This window comes from Podarcis erhardii, assembly GCF_964252035.2.
Source record: "Podarcis erhardii genome assembly, chromosome: 2".
NCBI classification, from domain to species: Eukaryota; Metazoa; Chordata; class Lepidosauria; order Squamata; family Lacertidae; genus Podarcis; species Podarcis erhardii.
Window position 1 is genome coordinate 98,287,299 of NC_138498.1, and position 16,226 is coordinate 98,303,524.

The window sequence follows — 16,226 nt, forward strand, 5'->3', positions numbered from 1 at the left end:
GGCAACAATAGGGTTTTCCATGTGATTGGACTCCCACTTGAACTTCCATCAGTAATAAAGGTAAAGGTAAAGGTACCCCTGCCCGTATGGGCCAGTCTTGCCAGACTCTAGGGTTGTGCGCTCATCTCACTCTATAGGCCGGGAGCCAGCGCTGTCCGCAGACACTTCCGGGTCACGTGGCCAGCGTGACAAGCTGCATCTGGCGAGCCAGCGCAGCACACGGAAATGCCATTTACCTTCCCGCTGGTAAGCGGTCCCTATTTATCTACTTGCACCCGGGGGTGCTTTCAAACTGCTAGGTTGGCAGGCGCTGGGACCGAATGACGGGAGTGCACCCCGCCGCGGGGATTCGAACCGCTGACCATGTGATCGGCAAGTCCTAGGCACTGAGGTTTTACCCACAGCGCCACCCGTGTCCCCCACCATCAGTAATAGCATTAAGTAAAAAAGCTATTTGAAATGTGATAGTGCGAAAAGGTGGTTTATTGGAAAGTAATATTTTGAAAAAAAATGTGAAGATTGAAACAAAAATACAAACAGTTCTAGAACTCATAGCTATGAATAAAAGTTTCAGTGTACATGGATTTAATGCACTAGGTACTTATTGCCAATCAATTTCATTGGTTCCTCCCGTGTATGTGTGTGAGTGGGAAAGAGAATTTCCAAAACAGAAAACAAAAAAGCCCTACACAATTTCGATGCATACGAAGATTTTGCAACTGAAATCTATGCAGATTTGTTTAAATTTATTGAGTTTTATTTATTTCTATTCACAGCATACCCATTCCAAAGGCCCAGAGTAGACAGCAATAGATTAAAGCGATTGTAAAACATCCTGTTAAAATTAAATTAAAATCCAATTAAACAGCTAACTTAGCTAACCATCCATCAGCTTAACCCCAGACTCCAAATTTAATTTAATTTGATTATAATTTTAATTTGATTTTACCAATTGCTGTCTACTCCAAGCTTAGCTGGATATTTAAAACAGCTAATAGTATAATTTACTCCAATAACAAAATTGTGATTTTTTTTCCTGGGACAAAACACTGGATCTGGCAGGAACCAAACACTGGTGAAACAATTTATATTTATGCTTCTCAATTCCTAATCTTTCCAAAACTGACAATGCATCTTCAAAAGCTGCTAACAAGTCTATTCAATAAATTTTAAAAATATGCTACTGTTTCAGAAAGTGGGAAGTTACTATTGCAGTGCAACAGTTTAATGGAGTAATCGGTGAAGGAGACAGATTTTTAAAAAATAAATACATACGCGGGCACTTTGCTGTCATATTTGAATGCAAGGGAAGCCTATGACTTTGTACAGGATGTTGTGTTTCCCCCCACTGCTTTGCATGGGCCCCAAGAAAAAGGTGGCATGGAGCATTTCCTCTTACCAGCCCGTGCTGTCAGGAGCTGTCACCATGTAAACTTTTATAGTCCTCTGTACGAGGGATCTTAAAATAGCCAAAAGCCATGGATCTGTGTATAATCGAATGAGCAGGATTTTTTACAGTCCAGAAATCTAAGAGAACAGACTGGCAATATGGTATTGCACAAGAGTGGAAATAAGGATGCCACTGAGAGGTTAGCTGGTAATCAGCCAAGAATTTATACATCAGCAGAAATGGACGCCAGAGGATGCGTGTTGAGAATCTTAAGCCATGTGCCTACGTTCAGCAAAACATCTCACAGAATTCCAGACTAGTTTTGCTGCATGCATAGAGAGATCTACAACCCTCAGCAAATAAGAGACAAGGCCATTGTTTGCACAATATTAGACTTGGGGTGTGTGTGTTGTTATTTTACAGGTCAACTGGGTGAAATGTTTAAGACTTAGCTTCATAGGTTCTAGGGACTTTGAATTTCGACAAATTCATGGAGGATACGACTAACTATGTCTACTAATCACAATGTCCATGTTCCACCTTCCCTGTCAGAAGCAGTATGCACTTGAATAGCAGGCAGGGAGAGTGCTGTCATGCTCAGGTCATGCTTATGGGCTTCCCATGTGTATTTGGTTGGCCACTATGAGAAAAGCTTGTTGAACTATATGACCTGCTCCGGTAGGTTCTTCTTATGTTCTTACATCTATTTCTTCAGAAAACCTAGGGGAAAATGGCAACCAGGCACAAGAATCCAGATTCTATTAGCTGCCACCTGAATTTGGACTGTTACACAAATCTAAATCATTACAGTTGGCTGGTCCTAGGCTGGGACAAGATAGGGCCACATTTAACATCCAAGAATACCCAAAGAGCCACCTCAAATACTATTCCTACCACCCATCTTCTTAAATCTGCCTAACTGGGGAACTGAATCAAATATTTCATTTCCTGCAGATACAATATTTCCATATCAACGTTCATGACATGGCCCTCTCAGTTAAAACATATTACATCTCATTGATTTCACTGAACATCTTAAATATATGCTCATATGTCTTAAGTAGAAACCAATAGGATTCGACTCACCCACAGCCTGTGATAGCTATAGAATTAAGTCATAATCTCAACGTAGGAAAACGAAGCGAGAGAAGCACATGTCCTGAGTGAAGTCAGTTTAGCACACATGAACATTGTGCAGTGAATACTGGGATTAGCAGGCCAATGTGTTAGTCTGCGCAGTGGCTCTTACATATTTTAGTTGGGGAGTGTGGGTTGGCTCCTATACATGTCCATCAGTGAGTCAGACCCATGTTTTCCCAGCATGAACCTGAATATGCAGACAAGGTAAAAGGTGCTGGATCAACCGGGGGGCGGAGGGGGGGGGAGAGAAGAAGAGGGAAAGAAAGAGCCATCAGTTTCTTCGCTATGGTTTCATATGCACATCACAGCAGCTGATTGATTGCAGCAGGAAATGGAAAGAATTGGAGGGCTGGAAACCGTTATTTAATAGCAGCATGTTGCAATGACAATAAACAGGGCTGCATTGCCTGGAAAAATCCTGTGACAACATGGGAGGAGGAAAGAGAAAAAGAGAGAAGTAAGTGGGAAATATCTGCAAAAAAATAAATAAAAATAAATAAATCATTTGCTGAATCCTGTTTAATTTAAAGAAGTGTTTATTTATTTCATCATTGTCTTCATTTATTATTATATGACTTGTTCAAGGTCAATCGGTGAACAAACTTCATAACTGAGTGATGTTTTGAACCCTGAGCTCTCAGGTTGTAGTCCAACACTTCTAACCACAATACCACCCTGGCTATTATTACATAGAAGTAAAGGATAGAGTGTAAAAACCAGAAAGTGCCTTTAATAAAAAAAAAGTGCAGCTTGAATCAGCAGCTCCATTTTAAAAATAAAAATCAGTATAAAAACCAGCAAAGGGATGGGGCGGGACAGTGCAGAAATCGAAGTACCAGATAGATTGCAATTTAGGTTTCTGCAGGGTGAGGGTGTGGGTTGAAGTGGGAACAAGTTTCACAGCAAGGGTCAAAGGATATATAATCTTGGACATATTCAAGGTTAATTGTGAAAAGTAAAAAGAAGCAGCAGCAGTGTATTTTAATAGCATTAAGATTATCCCTTTTCTATCTCACAATAAGCAGAGAGGAGTAACCTGAGGAATAATTGCAGATGTTCTGAAGCACAGGAATGGATTGGCACTCCCCTCTCTCCTTAAACGGCACCCTTGCCTTTTCCTGTATCTGCCACTGCTGATCGCAAGTGCCGGTCTCTGATCTCAGCTCTCAGCTCTCAGATCCAAGGAACACTCGATGCCCAACTGGTTGCCGAGCGTCAGGCTGCCTCTGGCTGCTGTACATAGGCATTATATGCAATGATGGGCGGCTTGAAGGATTGAGACGTTGCCTTACTGACCATATTGACAGAATCTTGACTTTGCGAAACGATAAAACGATTCATTGTCATAATTCCACATAATCACAAACAATGCTAATCGTACATTAGCCGTTTGCTCTGTAAGCAGCCCGGCAGTTCTTTGGGAGACAGTCAATACTACTTATGCCAAATGGTGGCTTAAAAGCTGTGTGTCCACTCCCTGTTCACACAAATGGCATTGAAACTTAATAGTGGGTTTATTCTGAGGATTGATTGCCTTTTCTCTAGGAAGAGATTGCTGAGTCAAGCAGCAAAAGGCACAATAGCTGCGGTCACCAGAGCAAACTACGGAGGAGTTTACATAGTAGCAGCCATCCATCCCTTCTTCTAAAGACTAAGCTGTTAATCTCTTTCCGCCTGGTGCCATAAATCAGAACTAGCTTTACTGAGGTAAATGGAGATCCAAAGTCCTGACCTGCCAAATGATTAAAGGTTTGTTAGTTGATGAACTAGGCCAGTCTAACAAATTAATTTGTCAATTAATTAGTCAATTATTGATTAAAAACTCAATACATTCTCTGAGGATTTCCTTCCTTAGATCCCTCTTTTTTCCCCCTTGTAGCTTTGGACAGTCTTTTCTCTCATAATTAACAGTGGATTGAGACTGCTTTCTCCTCCACCCTTCTCAAAACACGCATTGACTTTTGTGGTCGCCACCTCTTGAAAAATCACGCAGAAATAGCTTGAGAGCCAGTGTGGTGTAGTGGTTAAGAGCGGTAGTCTCGTAATCTGGTGAACCGGGTTCGCGTCTCTGCTTCTCCACATGCAGCAGCTGGGTGACCTTGGGCTAGTCACGCTTCTCTGAAATCTCTCAGCCCCACTCACCTCACAGAGTGTTTGTTGTGGGGGAGGAAGGGAAAGGAGAATGTTAGCCGCTTTGAGACTCCTTTGGGTAGTGATAAAGCGGGATATCAAATCCAAACTCTTGTTCTTCTTCTTGTAAAAGGATCTAAACCATGTTGGGCTACACACAGCCTCTGTTTGCTTGATAAAATGTGTAAATCCAATAATCATCTGCCTTGAAATGCATCCAGGCATCACAACTGTTGAGCAGACTATACTGAACCACCCATTGGGCTTTCTCGCCCTGTGTTGTCTACATTGATTGGCAGCTGCTCTCCAGGGTTTCAAAAGGAGTCTCCAGGGTTTCAAAAGGAGATGCCCAGTACTGTGGCTCACCAAGTGTTTGGTGGCCCATCCAACCAACTTTTGAGACCTTTCAACCCTTTTCTTGAAATACATAAAACAAAAATATATAATGTAGGATGAGTCCTTCTAAGTCTGGAGAAAGTTGCATCTAGTCTAGTAGCTCCCATTCCTATCTTCCACAGCGGCCAACAAAATGCCCCCGGATAGACACATAAATGACAATTTAGTTATATTGAAGATAGTGTGGAATGGATCTTTGGCACAGATCCTGAAGGAGAAAAGTCCTTCATTAGGACACGTAATTAATAATGTTCACGTGGTATGCCTTTCTTCTCAGTGTGTCCTTTCCACACATCTTCAGCCACCACAATGTGATTTACCATATCTGGAAGACTTTTAGATCATGGTGACTTCAGGATGCAGCACAACTCTGATCTCACCACATAAGGGTGCCTTCATAAGTAGGTCCTGGAGGGCAAAAATTATTGCATATGAGGCAGCTGTACATTGAGCCAGACAATTGATCCATCTAGGCTGGTATTATTTACTCTGACTGGCAGCAGCTCTCCAGTATTTCTTATCAGCTGCTATCTGGTCTTTTGAACAGAACATGTCGGAGACTGACACTGGGGCCTGGAGTCTGATGGCACCTTGAAGATTAACCAGCATGTTGTGGTCTAAGCTTGTGTCCATCACTGGCCCATTTCATCTGTTGCATGCAATGAAAATATGGAGCACTGGTGTTTAAAGAGAAACATTTTAGAGTTCCATTGATTTCAGTAGCAAAGTTAACCGCTTTCCACTCTAATCAATAGTACTTAAGCTTGGGTGTATTGCACCCATGTTATGCATTTCCCCCATACAGAGCTATGTTTAGAATAAAAGAAACACTGCTCATCCATATTTTCAAAACTGCCTGCCCTATTGTCAAATTCTTTGCAGGGGTTGGGGAGGACAATTCCGCAGTCTTTCTTATTCCTGCACATTGACTATGGTTGTTATTGTTGTTTAGTCGTTTAGTCGTGTCCGACTCTTCGTGACCTCATGGACCAGAGCACGCCAGGCACTCCTGTCTTCCACTGCCTCCTGCAATTTGGTCAAACTCATGCTGGTAGCTTCGAGAGCACTGTCCAACCATCTCGTCCTCTGTTGTCCCCTTCTCCTTGTGCCCTCCATTTTCCCCAACATCAGGGTCTTTTCCAGAGAGCCTTCTCTTCTCATGAGGTAGCCAAAGTACTGGAGCCTCAGCTTCAGGATCTGTCCTTCCAGTGAGCACTAAGAGCTGATTTCCTTCAGAATGGATAGGTTTGATCTTCTTCCAGTCCATGGGACTGTCAAGAGTCTCCTCCAGCACCACAATTCAAAAGCATAAATTCTTAGGCGATCAATTCTTCGGTGACTATGGTTAAGCAGGACCTATCGGTTCATAGGCACGGCACATGTGAAGTCATGTGCAAGGCCCTCCCTTGCATGGTACCATCCATGCCCTCTGCCCAGAAGTATCTCACCAGGTGGGCCAGAACCACTGCGCTAGCTTTTGGGCAGGTGGGTCGCTATTGCTTACGAGGAAGGAGAGGGGCAAGGTGGTGAGGAGGCTGGTATGGTGCAAATGCACAGCAGGAGCATGAGATTGGCTCTGCCAGTGTGTTTGTACTGTGCCAACCTCCCCACAGCCTTGCCCCTCCTTTTCTTACTAAGCAGCAGTGACCCACCTTCTGGGAAGCTGATTCCGCCCCCTGGCAAGCCACATCTGCCCCACCACAATATGTTTGTGCAGATGTGAATAGGGACACTAATTAACCAGGAGGTGTGCCTGGCATGCATGGTAGTCGTAGTACATTCTCACGACTACATTTGGCACCCCCCACATGTATCAAACACCTGAATTAGGCTTTTGTTGCTTTGCTAAAAAGAAAGTAAAGAAGGCAACAGGGAACAAGACACAGCAAGAGCCTGTGCAGTCCCACCCCTCTCCCAATGCCATCCTGCATGTGCACACCCTCTAACAATGTAGTGCCTATAGTCTAAAAAACGCAGCAATAGATTTCTGCATCTTCGGTCATGATTTTAAACATGTCTCTTACAAATGCACAGAAATGATGGGCTTGGGAATAGGTGAGCATTGAGTGCCTTGATATTATTTATGAAATTCTCTCTGCATTTTTCTCATTAGAGGTTATCTGTTAGGTGAAAGAAAGGGAGTTGTTGCCTGTGTTTATTTTCTCTGGAGTGTATTATTCTAAAGTAAGTACAATCAGTGTTTAGGAAAGAAATTGTCTTTGCATGATATAACATGAAAGGGGGAGCCTTGTCAGTGGAATTGCTCTGACAGCTCTTATAGCAGTTTATTACATGCCTTTTCACTCCACTTGATGGATTTGATTCTGAGGGTGGGCTTGTAAACTATGTTTTATTTAGTGCATTTTTGGCTACATGAAGCTCCGTTTAAAGCACAGAAGTGAAATGGGCAAATGATACTAGACTTCATTTATTCTTTTTCAGTCCTTTGGAAAATGACGGGAGATTCTAATAAGCTGCAGTACTCTTAAATGCATATATTTACTAAAACCTTCAACCTTCAAGTTCAGAATGACTATTTTGATTCAATATGTGGAATGCAAACACATATCTGCCTTCCCTACAGCACCGTATCCTAAGCCTTGTGTGTTTGTGGAAAGATTGACCTTATATTCTCCCTACAGTTGATATTCTGAGTTCTGGAATACTATAAGTGATCCTTTCACTTCAACAGATTGTCTGTAGGATTGGGGCAGAAATTTCATTCAGTTGACATTTAAAGGTGAACCTACCTAATTCATGCTTTTCATAACAGTATGTGAACAGAAACACAGCCATCCATCAGAATTAGCAGTTTCACTTAATTTCACAATGCAGTTCTCCAGCTAACTGTTGTGTGTAAAAATGCATGTGCTAGAGTACAGTATACATAAAAATGCATACATTAGTGAAAATAGCAAGCAAAAATATATATATTAGGAAAAATGCTTTGTAAATATGTATATATGTGGCAAAATTGCATACAAAATGTGTATTATATTAGGAGAAATTTACACTAAAATGCTGATACTGTTGAATTGTCACGATGACCTTTTTCTATAACAAACTGATGTGGAAATGTGGAGATCTAAACTTGAGATCCGAGAAATGAGAAACCAAGAGAAATTAAAATTGGCAAATTCACTCAACCCTATACCATGCCCCATATAAAACACTTGGGTCCCATATTGATTTCATCTGACATTTAGTGCTTCTGTTTAAGTAGACCATACTTAACCTGTATCCTGACTGACAATTCTCATTGTGGTCTTTTCTTTTATATTGTGGGTTTGATTAATGGGTTTAATGTTGAGATCCAACAACAGGGCTTAAAAAGAAAGTTGAATGTAACAGAATGAAATCACAGCAGCTGAGTTAGTGGCTAGAGTGTGTCAAAAGTAAATCACACCATACCAGGTAATAGATTTATTTATTTTTTAGCCTTTTATATAAGATACACCGAAGTATCTGGCTAATGTTAGTTGACTTCTGTGTAATTGTAAGCCTGAACATAACTGCACAAAGTTATTGTGAGAGAAGCTCACTCGAAATTAGTAGCAATCCTTCAAATACTGAGAGAAGCTCACTCGAAATTAGTAGCAATCCTTCAAATACTGAGTGGTAGAGCATATGCTTCACCTTAGAGAAGCCCCTCCAGATATGTCTGAGAAAAACACCTGTCTGAAATCCTGGAGATAGGGTGCTGGTCAAAGCTGACGATACGGGCCTGGATGGACCAATGGTCTGGCTCATGTTGTTTCCAGGCGACCTGTTTATTTATCATTCCGTTGGATCAATCCATCAACCTCTGATGGATGGTTTAGAAAGATTGGGTCCTGCATCACTTTTGCTGCATGTGTGTGCCAGTATCCATACTCAGAAGAGTTCCATCTCAACGCAGCTCCATCCTTGGAAGCATCTTTGGGTACACATAGTAGGCAAGAAACATGCCATAAAGATTCAGTCAAGTGTAGAAGTTTACTTGACAGGCATAAAAGCATATTGGTAGCAAATATATACAGACATTCTCCACTGCCATGGTCAAGACATGCTTAGAGTCCAACAAGAGTCCAAGACTCTCTCTCTCTCTGCTTCTCTCACCACAAGGCACAAGCAAGAGACTCGCAACAAGTTACGAGAAGTGACACAGAACCATTGTTATCAGTAATTCCTATCACACAGTGCACGTCCAAAGAACAGTTCCCACAGAAAATGTCCTCACATAGACAAAACAATCTCAGCCTTCTGCTGCTTCTTGAAACTTCTTCTCTGTCCTTCTCTGTTTCTGAAACAAATGATTCTCACACACACAGAGAGAGGAAAATCCAACACATTCATCTTGATTTGTTTGCCCAAAGATTGCAGGGACGTTGGATGACATTGACTATTTATTGAGCATTAATGCTGATTTGTTTGCAGGGAGGATACATGCCATTGCATCAAGCAATTTTTACCCCCATTTCCAGTGTGTATTCCCACCACTTCCCTGACCACAAAAAGTTCAGTTTGGAGGCGGGGAAAGTGGGTTTGCTGCCCAATAGAATTAAATTGTGTGACCTAATTTTGCTGGAATGTGATTGAATTGCACCCCAAGGTAGCAGCGGCCAGGAAGCACTATCTTTATAAGGAGGCTTCCTATGATCCTGACTTCACTCACCCGAAAAGGTTCATGAACCTTGGTGAATCCCGACTGAGCTCTTGGTTTGCAACAAAAGACCCAAGAAAGCAAGTTTCACCTTGCCGTGAAGTTCCATTCAGGAAAGCTGATTGTAGCTCTAGGGTTAACGTTCCACATGTTTGGAGGTGAAGCAAAAGTTATTAAAATAAAGTAGCAGAATGGAAACTCCCTCAGAGCAAATGGCTGTGTGTGGCATCTGTCCTCTTCCTTTTTCGTTGGCTCTCTCCCTTCATCGTAGCACAATAATGGCAAAGCACAACAGTTTCAGATTTGGCACTGGGGTGTGGGCCATGCCCAGAACTCCCAAACTGGAGTGGAAAAAATGCACAGGAGAAAACATGATAGGAGAGTTTTGAAATGTGTGCATCTGTTACATTCAGGAAATGATTTATGTCTACAAATTTGGCTTCATTCACTCAAACCGTAGCCTACGGTAAAACAGAACACACCTTTAATGCTCCACTTTCTGATGCTCTTTGGTATACAGTACAAAAGAAATGTTGTGGATGTCAGGAGACGACGGCCAAAGAGCAGGGTATGGGTGTGTGTTGAGGCAAACAATTGCATACTTCACTGGAAACATTTGCATATTTCACCATTTCTCCTGCATTATTTTTGTTTTTTTAAGTTTAACACACAATAATAATTAGGGGTGGGAATCACCTTGTGTTGCTGAAGAAAACAACAATGTTAGCTTTGGACTTAAAAGCATAGCAGGAAGAAAAGCGCATTCTCAGAGGCATGAAAGGGCAAGAGAATTATCAAATATCCTTGTCACACTTAACACTGAACTCACATTCTTCAGGCAGCTAATGCTTTCGGTACTTATTGATTCACTGTACTGATAATTACAGTAGGATCGATCGGTGTCTCCTGTTTATGCATGCACTCTGGATTGTGTTGGGAAGTGAGACTTTTAAATGATAATCTGCACGTGTGTGGAGTCTAAGGCAGACTTAAATTTTTTTAAAAAATCCTTCAGATTCAACAAGAAGAAATTCTAAATTCAGTTTTCCGGGGGGAAAGCCCACTTGGGCTGTGTACACAGTCATTTACTCGAACTCCAGTGCATTCCCTTTGCTGGTGTCTGAAGCTGAGTACACAAGATATTAGCCACAATCCACATGTAGTTTCTTGAGAAATGCTGCTGTTTGAGGCATTTCCCCTCAGACCAGCTTCCGTCCGATTTGAAATGTAAGCCGCCGTTAAGCTGAGGCGTGTATGTTTGAGACATCCATTGCACTTCCAGAGATAACAGATGTGAATTTATTTTTCCTCTTCGTTTTAATATATCTGTATGGGGTTTTTGTGGTTTTTGGAGGTCTGTCTAGTTTTTGCTCGGTTGGTTGTATGTTGCTTGCTTACAACAAACCAACTAAAGCAACTAACAAGTTGCAATTAATAATAAAAAATAAATAGAATAAATTCATTGAAAAAGTTGCTGGGTTTGTAGAGGTGTGTGGAAATAAACCAAGTAATGTGCCTCAGGTGAATATATCCCCCAGCCCCTCCTTGGTGTGCACAGCAAAGCAGCTTGAAATGCAGTTGGTGAGGGTGTGATGATTGACCTCGCTGCATTTTAACCTGTTAATGCATGCAAAGCCTTGATTTCCATTAAGTGCTGCTTTAGTTGCATCCTTTGCATTAGGGTTTTGGGCAGAAGAGTGAAATTTTATTTCACCTTTCCTTTTCCAAGGGTAGGAGTTTTGAGTCCTGCAATGGTAAGAAGAAGAGAAACGAAGAATGGTGCCTGGAGACATATGAGAGCATGCCTCTCTGTGTTCTTTGGGATGAAGGGCAGTATACAGCTTTAATAAGTAAAAAATAAATAAGTGAAATTATATGGCAAAGTGCTTTGAGTTTACTTTTCACAAAAGTGACTAATAAGTACAATAAATAATAAAATAATAATAATTTTGGCTGATTCCCCTTTCTCACTGCAGCCTCATATGATACCACCTGCAATACTTGGTAGTTCTTACTGAGTGTCAGGGACTGGGCAGAGGAGGAAGAGTGATGGAGACTGCCTCCCCATTCTGACCCTTCCAGGGAGGAGGAAGAGGAAGACAGTATAGATTTACAACAGGGGTTTGAAGGAGGTCACAGCTCAGAGGCAGATGAGGGGGAAAGTTGGGAAATAATGGGAGAGCCAGAGCAGCAGCTGGCTGATATGTTGTGGCACTAGAAAGCATTCCAGCCCCACCATCTCCCAGAACCTGGCGAGCCTTAAAAGTAGGAGAGCAAAGAGCTCAAAGTCTTTATACTTTCCTGGGAAACCAGCCGGGAGCTGCTGACAGCATCCTGACAATGAGAGGCTTTAGCAGGGGACACAGACAGTTGAAGAAAGGAAGAAGGGAAGGGAAAGGGCCCCTGCATGAACTTACCTTCCACTCATGCAACTTGGTAGGCAACCAAACCTAAAGAAATCTATGACTTGTCCCATCTTAAAGGATAACAGCGGATAAACGATTGAGGGTGGTGGTGGTGGTGGGATCCAACGCAGTTGAAACATCTAAGTGGTTTTACATTTCCCTTTACATTTGGGAAATTGTAAAACCTGTTTTATAAATTATATATGGGAAAGGCTATTGATGGAATAATCATTTTTGTAGTACATAGAAAATTAATTCTTTTGACAAGCAGATGCTTTTAAGAAACATTTGTTGAAAGCTTACATTTGTGTGGTTCTAGACTGTGTCATTATTCCAAATTTAGTTTGCTGGACAAAAAACAAAATTAAATACAATTTACAATTCCAGTATTTTAACATATGCTGCATTATGCATATTTCTTCCTGATATATACAAATATATATGTGTACACACACACACACACACACACACACACACACACGTATATACACATTCATAACCATTTCTGCCCAGTGAAGGAATGAATTCTACCAACCAGAAGCAAGTTACTACACATTAAAATGGCCAAAATCCAGAACAAACATCTACTATGTAGCTCTTAAATTAACATATGCTCACCATATGATTGAACAGGCATGGTCCAAAAAATGACCCTGGATTTAGCCAAGTGGACTTAGCTTGTCCACATGAAAGTATCCTTATTTTACAATAGTCTTAGCAAGATCACATTTAAATCAAATAAATATCCTAGGGTTGCACTGAAATAAATGATTTCTAGATGCCAGACTTTGTTGTTTTACTTAAAGAAAAAAAATTGAAATGAATCCCCTTTCATGTGTATTTTTCTTTATAGGTAGAGAAAATGTATCCTTTTTTTCTTCCACCAACATTCCTTGAAATTAATGCTAATATATACAGTTGCTGTGAACCATATTTTGTTTGATTATGTTAATCTATAATGGTGTTAATTTCCTTATATATGTGTTTATGTGTTTTAGAAACTTTTACAGTATCATGTTGGATTATTTGAGTCTCTGTTTGCTCTTCTGAAGTTGGATTCTAGCATAGTATTATAAAAGCACAACTGCAAAGAGGGAAGCCAAGCTGGATATTGCATTTCACTATTAAAAAACGGGCTTCTTAAGTTCTTAAAGCAAAAGAAGATGTGGATGCATTTCAGAAAGCAAGTGCACACACAAAGGTCTCTGCATCCAACCTTGGGCTCTCCATATGTCTTGGTTCAGGTGCTCCTGTGTGACACGTGGACTGCAAGCCTATCAATGTTTACTGAGAAGCAAGTCTCACTGTATTCAATAGGGACATAAGAGATTAGGTATAATGGTGTATTTCCACTGAGCTGAGTGGCACTCCAGGACTCCACCAAACTGGGGAAGCCAACACAATGCCCTCCAGATACTGTTGGACTCTGACTCCCATCAGTCCCTGTCAGCATGGATGATGGAAGCTGTAGTCTAACAATATTTGGAGAGCACTGCGTTAGCTACCCATGCTAATACAGGTCAAATCACAAGCTAATGAATAATAATAATAATAATAATAATAATAATAATAATAATAATTTCAGCTGATTGAAGCACCTGAAGCAGAGAAGTAGACATATTTTCTTGTCTCATGTCAATGACCTGGCCAGAAGGAGGATAAGAAGCTACTTGAAATGGAAGCCATAGGAAAGAGTTATAACATTCCCCCATGGAGTCAGAGTTATAACACTCCCCCATTTAAGGCAGGCATCCCCAAACCTGGCCCTCCAGATGTTTTGGGACTACAACTCCCATCATGCCTATCTATCAGGACTGTGGTCAGGGATGATAGGAATTGTATTCCCAAAACATCTGGAGGGCCGAGTTTGGGAATGCCTACTTTAAGGCAAGGCCTGCCAAAACAGCAAAAGTGCAGAGCATGGCCACAGATTCCAACAAACCCCTCTATTAGGGTTGGAGAACCCACGACCCTCCAGGTGTTGCTAGACTGCACCTCCCATCATCCCTGACCATTTGCCATGCTGGCTGGGGCTGATGGGAGTTGGAGTCCAGCAACATCTGGAGGGTCACAGTTTCCTATCCCTCCCCTATGCAGATCCAAGGGACAGGCCTTGCTGTCTGAGGCAAAGGTGGTTGCTGTCTGAGGCAAATGGTGCTTCCCCCATTTTATGTACAGATGCCAAACAGAATGGTGGCTGAATTTTACTGCAACACTGGCGACAGAGAATCCTCCTCCTTTGCTCCTGAGTACAATAGGTGGGGTACAGAACAGGCTACGAGGAACATATTTTTCCACACCACCCAATCTCCATGAGCAGTGCATGATTCCAGGAGTTCCATGTGCTGACCACCAGAGACTGTGTTGTCTTTATGTTATACGGTTTCGTTTACACATTTATACGACCTGCACCTAGATGGAGGGATCGCAGAGCACTGACATCCTGTGAGGGTCTGGCTTTCCTCCATATGAGCAGCACTGGATTCAAAAGACAGCAAAAAGCCATCCTCTGTATCATTCTCAGCTCCCTTAGAGTTCTTCTCCTCTTTCTCCTTCTTGCTGCTAACTGACTCCAAGGACCTTCCCCCGCCTAGGTCATTCAGAATTGAAACCCTTAACCTGGCCTTTGCCTCTGCTCACTAGCACCCAGCAAAGAAGCGGCCCAACTCCCCCTTGCCTGGCAGTCTGGCCCTCTGATGGTTTCATTGATAGGCCACTACCAGTCTTTGTCCTCTGCTAATGGCACATCCAGCTAGCTCTGCTGAGGTGGCTTGGCTCAGTAGCATAACTAAATCCAGGGGGTTTCCGTGTTTGGTAAAGCTGAATCAAATCTGGATCCATTCTAACTTTCACTAAATCGTAACACATTTAGGGGGCTGTATCCCCACCTCCCAAACTCATAAGAGTACAGTTTTGTCCGTCAGCAGAGAAGAATGCTCTGAGGGGTCAGGGGGAAAGGACAGGGGTCTGTTGCCATTACCCCTTAGCACTGGCCACTATATGGGGTGGACCTGTATGAATCTGCAGACACTGGGGTTATGAAAGATGGAGGAGAGGCATCTTGTGGAAGAAGACACAGGTCATTTCTCCCCTAATGTCCAGAACGCCCAATAGCAAAGCCCTGAATAATGATCCAGATGGTGATCTTGTACCAGAAACAAATTTTTATGTGAAAATAATACCCTCCAGAAGAGGGCCGAGTGTGACACAGGTTTGCAAATTACGGGATCCCAGTATCTCACAAAGGAAGCCTAATTTCCAACTGACAACTTTAATAGTTTCCCAAACTAAGGTGTTTTATTCCAGGTTTGGTATCATTATATTATTCTAAAATTACTTTTAATTATATGGCATTGATCTATTTTTATGACAGCGATGTGACAAGGGTCAAAAAGTATAAAATAATTGCTCCATGAATGTAAAATGAGAGAGATGTCAGTGTGACAGGAATATAATGGGTTTGCCACAGCATCCAGGCTGTAGAATGTGGCATAAAAATATACCATCCCAGCTGCTGCTGAGTACATATCCATATCTAAGTATTTTCTCTCAAATTTTCTGTGAGCTTTCAGCTTTGATGACTTAGTAAAGTCTGCCTCTCTTTCTAAAGTAGTTTGGGAGGCTAACTGAATAGTTTAAGGAAAGCTTGCCAAGATCACAGAAATGTTATAGAGATAAATAGGGATAAGTGAATTTTTCTTAATGTAATTTTTGAATTTTGCTGAATGGAATAGAAATGTAGAATTACTGCCTTGCTATTATCTACCATAGATCTTTCTCTCTCTCTCTCCAAACTACAAAGTACACATACATTCTGTTTAGAGGAATGTATATTCCCACTGGCCGCCCAACATTAGGTTGGAAATAAGATAGATTTACTTCCGAAATCTAGGAAATATTTTGGTTTGTTTCTGAGTCAATCTGAGTTCAAAAAACAGCTTCCCACAGCCAAGAGGGGGAATGTTTCTGTGTGAAGCATTCACAGCCAGAGATTGCAAGGCCTTGCGATTCTCCATGACTCCTGGCTGTAAAAAAGGGGCAAACTTCATACAGCCAGAAAAGAGAACATTCCTTATCATGCAAAACCTTAAAGAGATAGCCCTTTCTGAGCATTTCCCCTCCT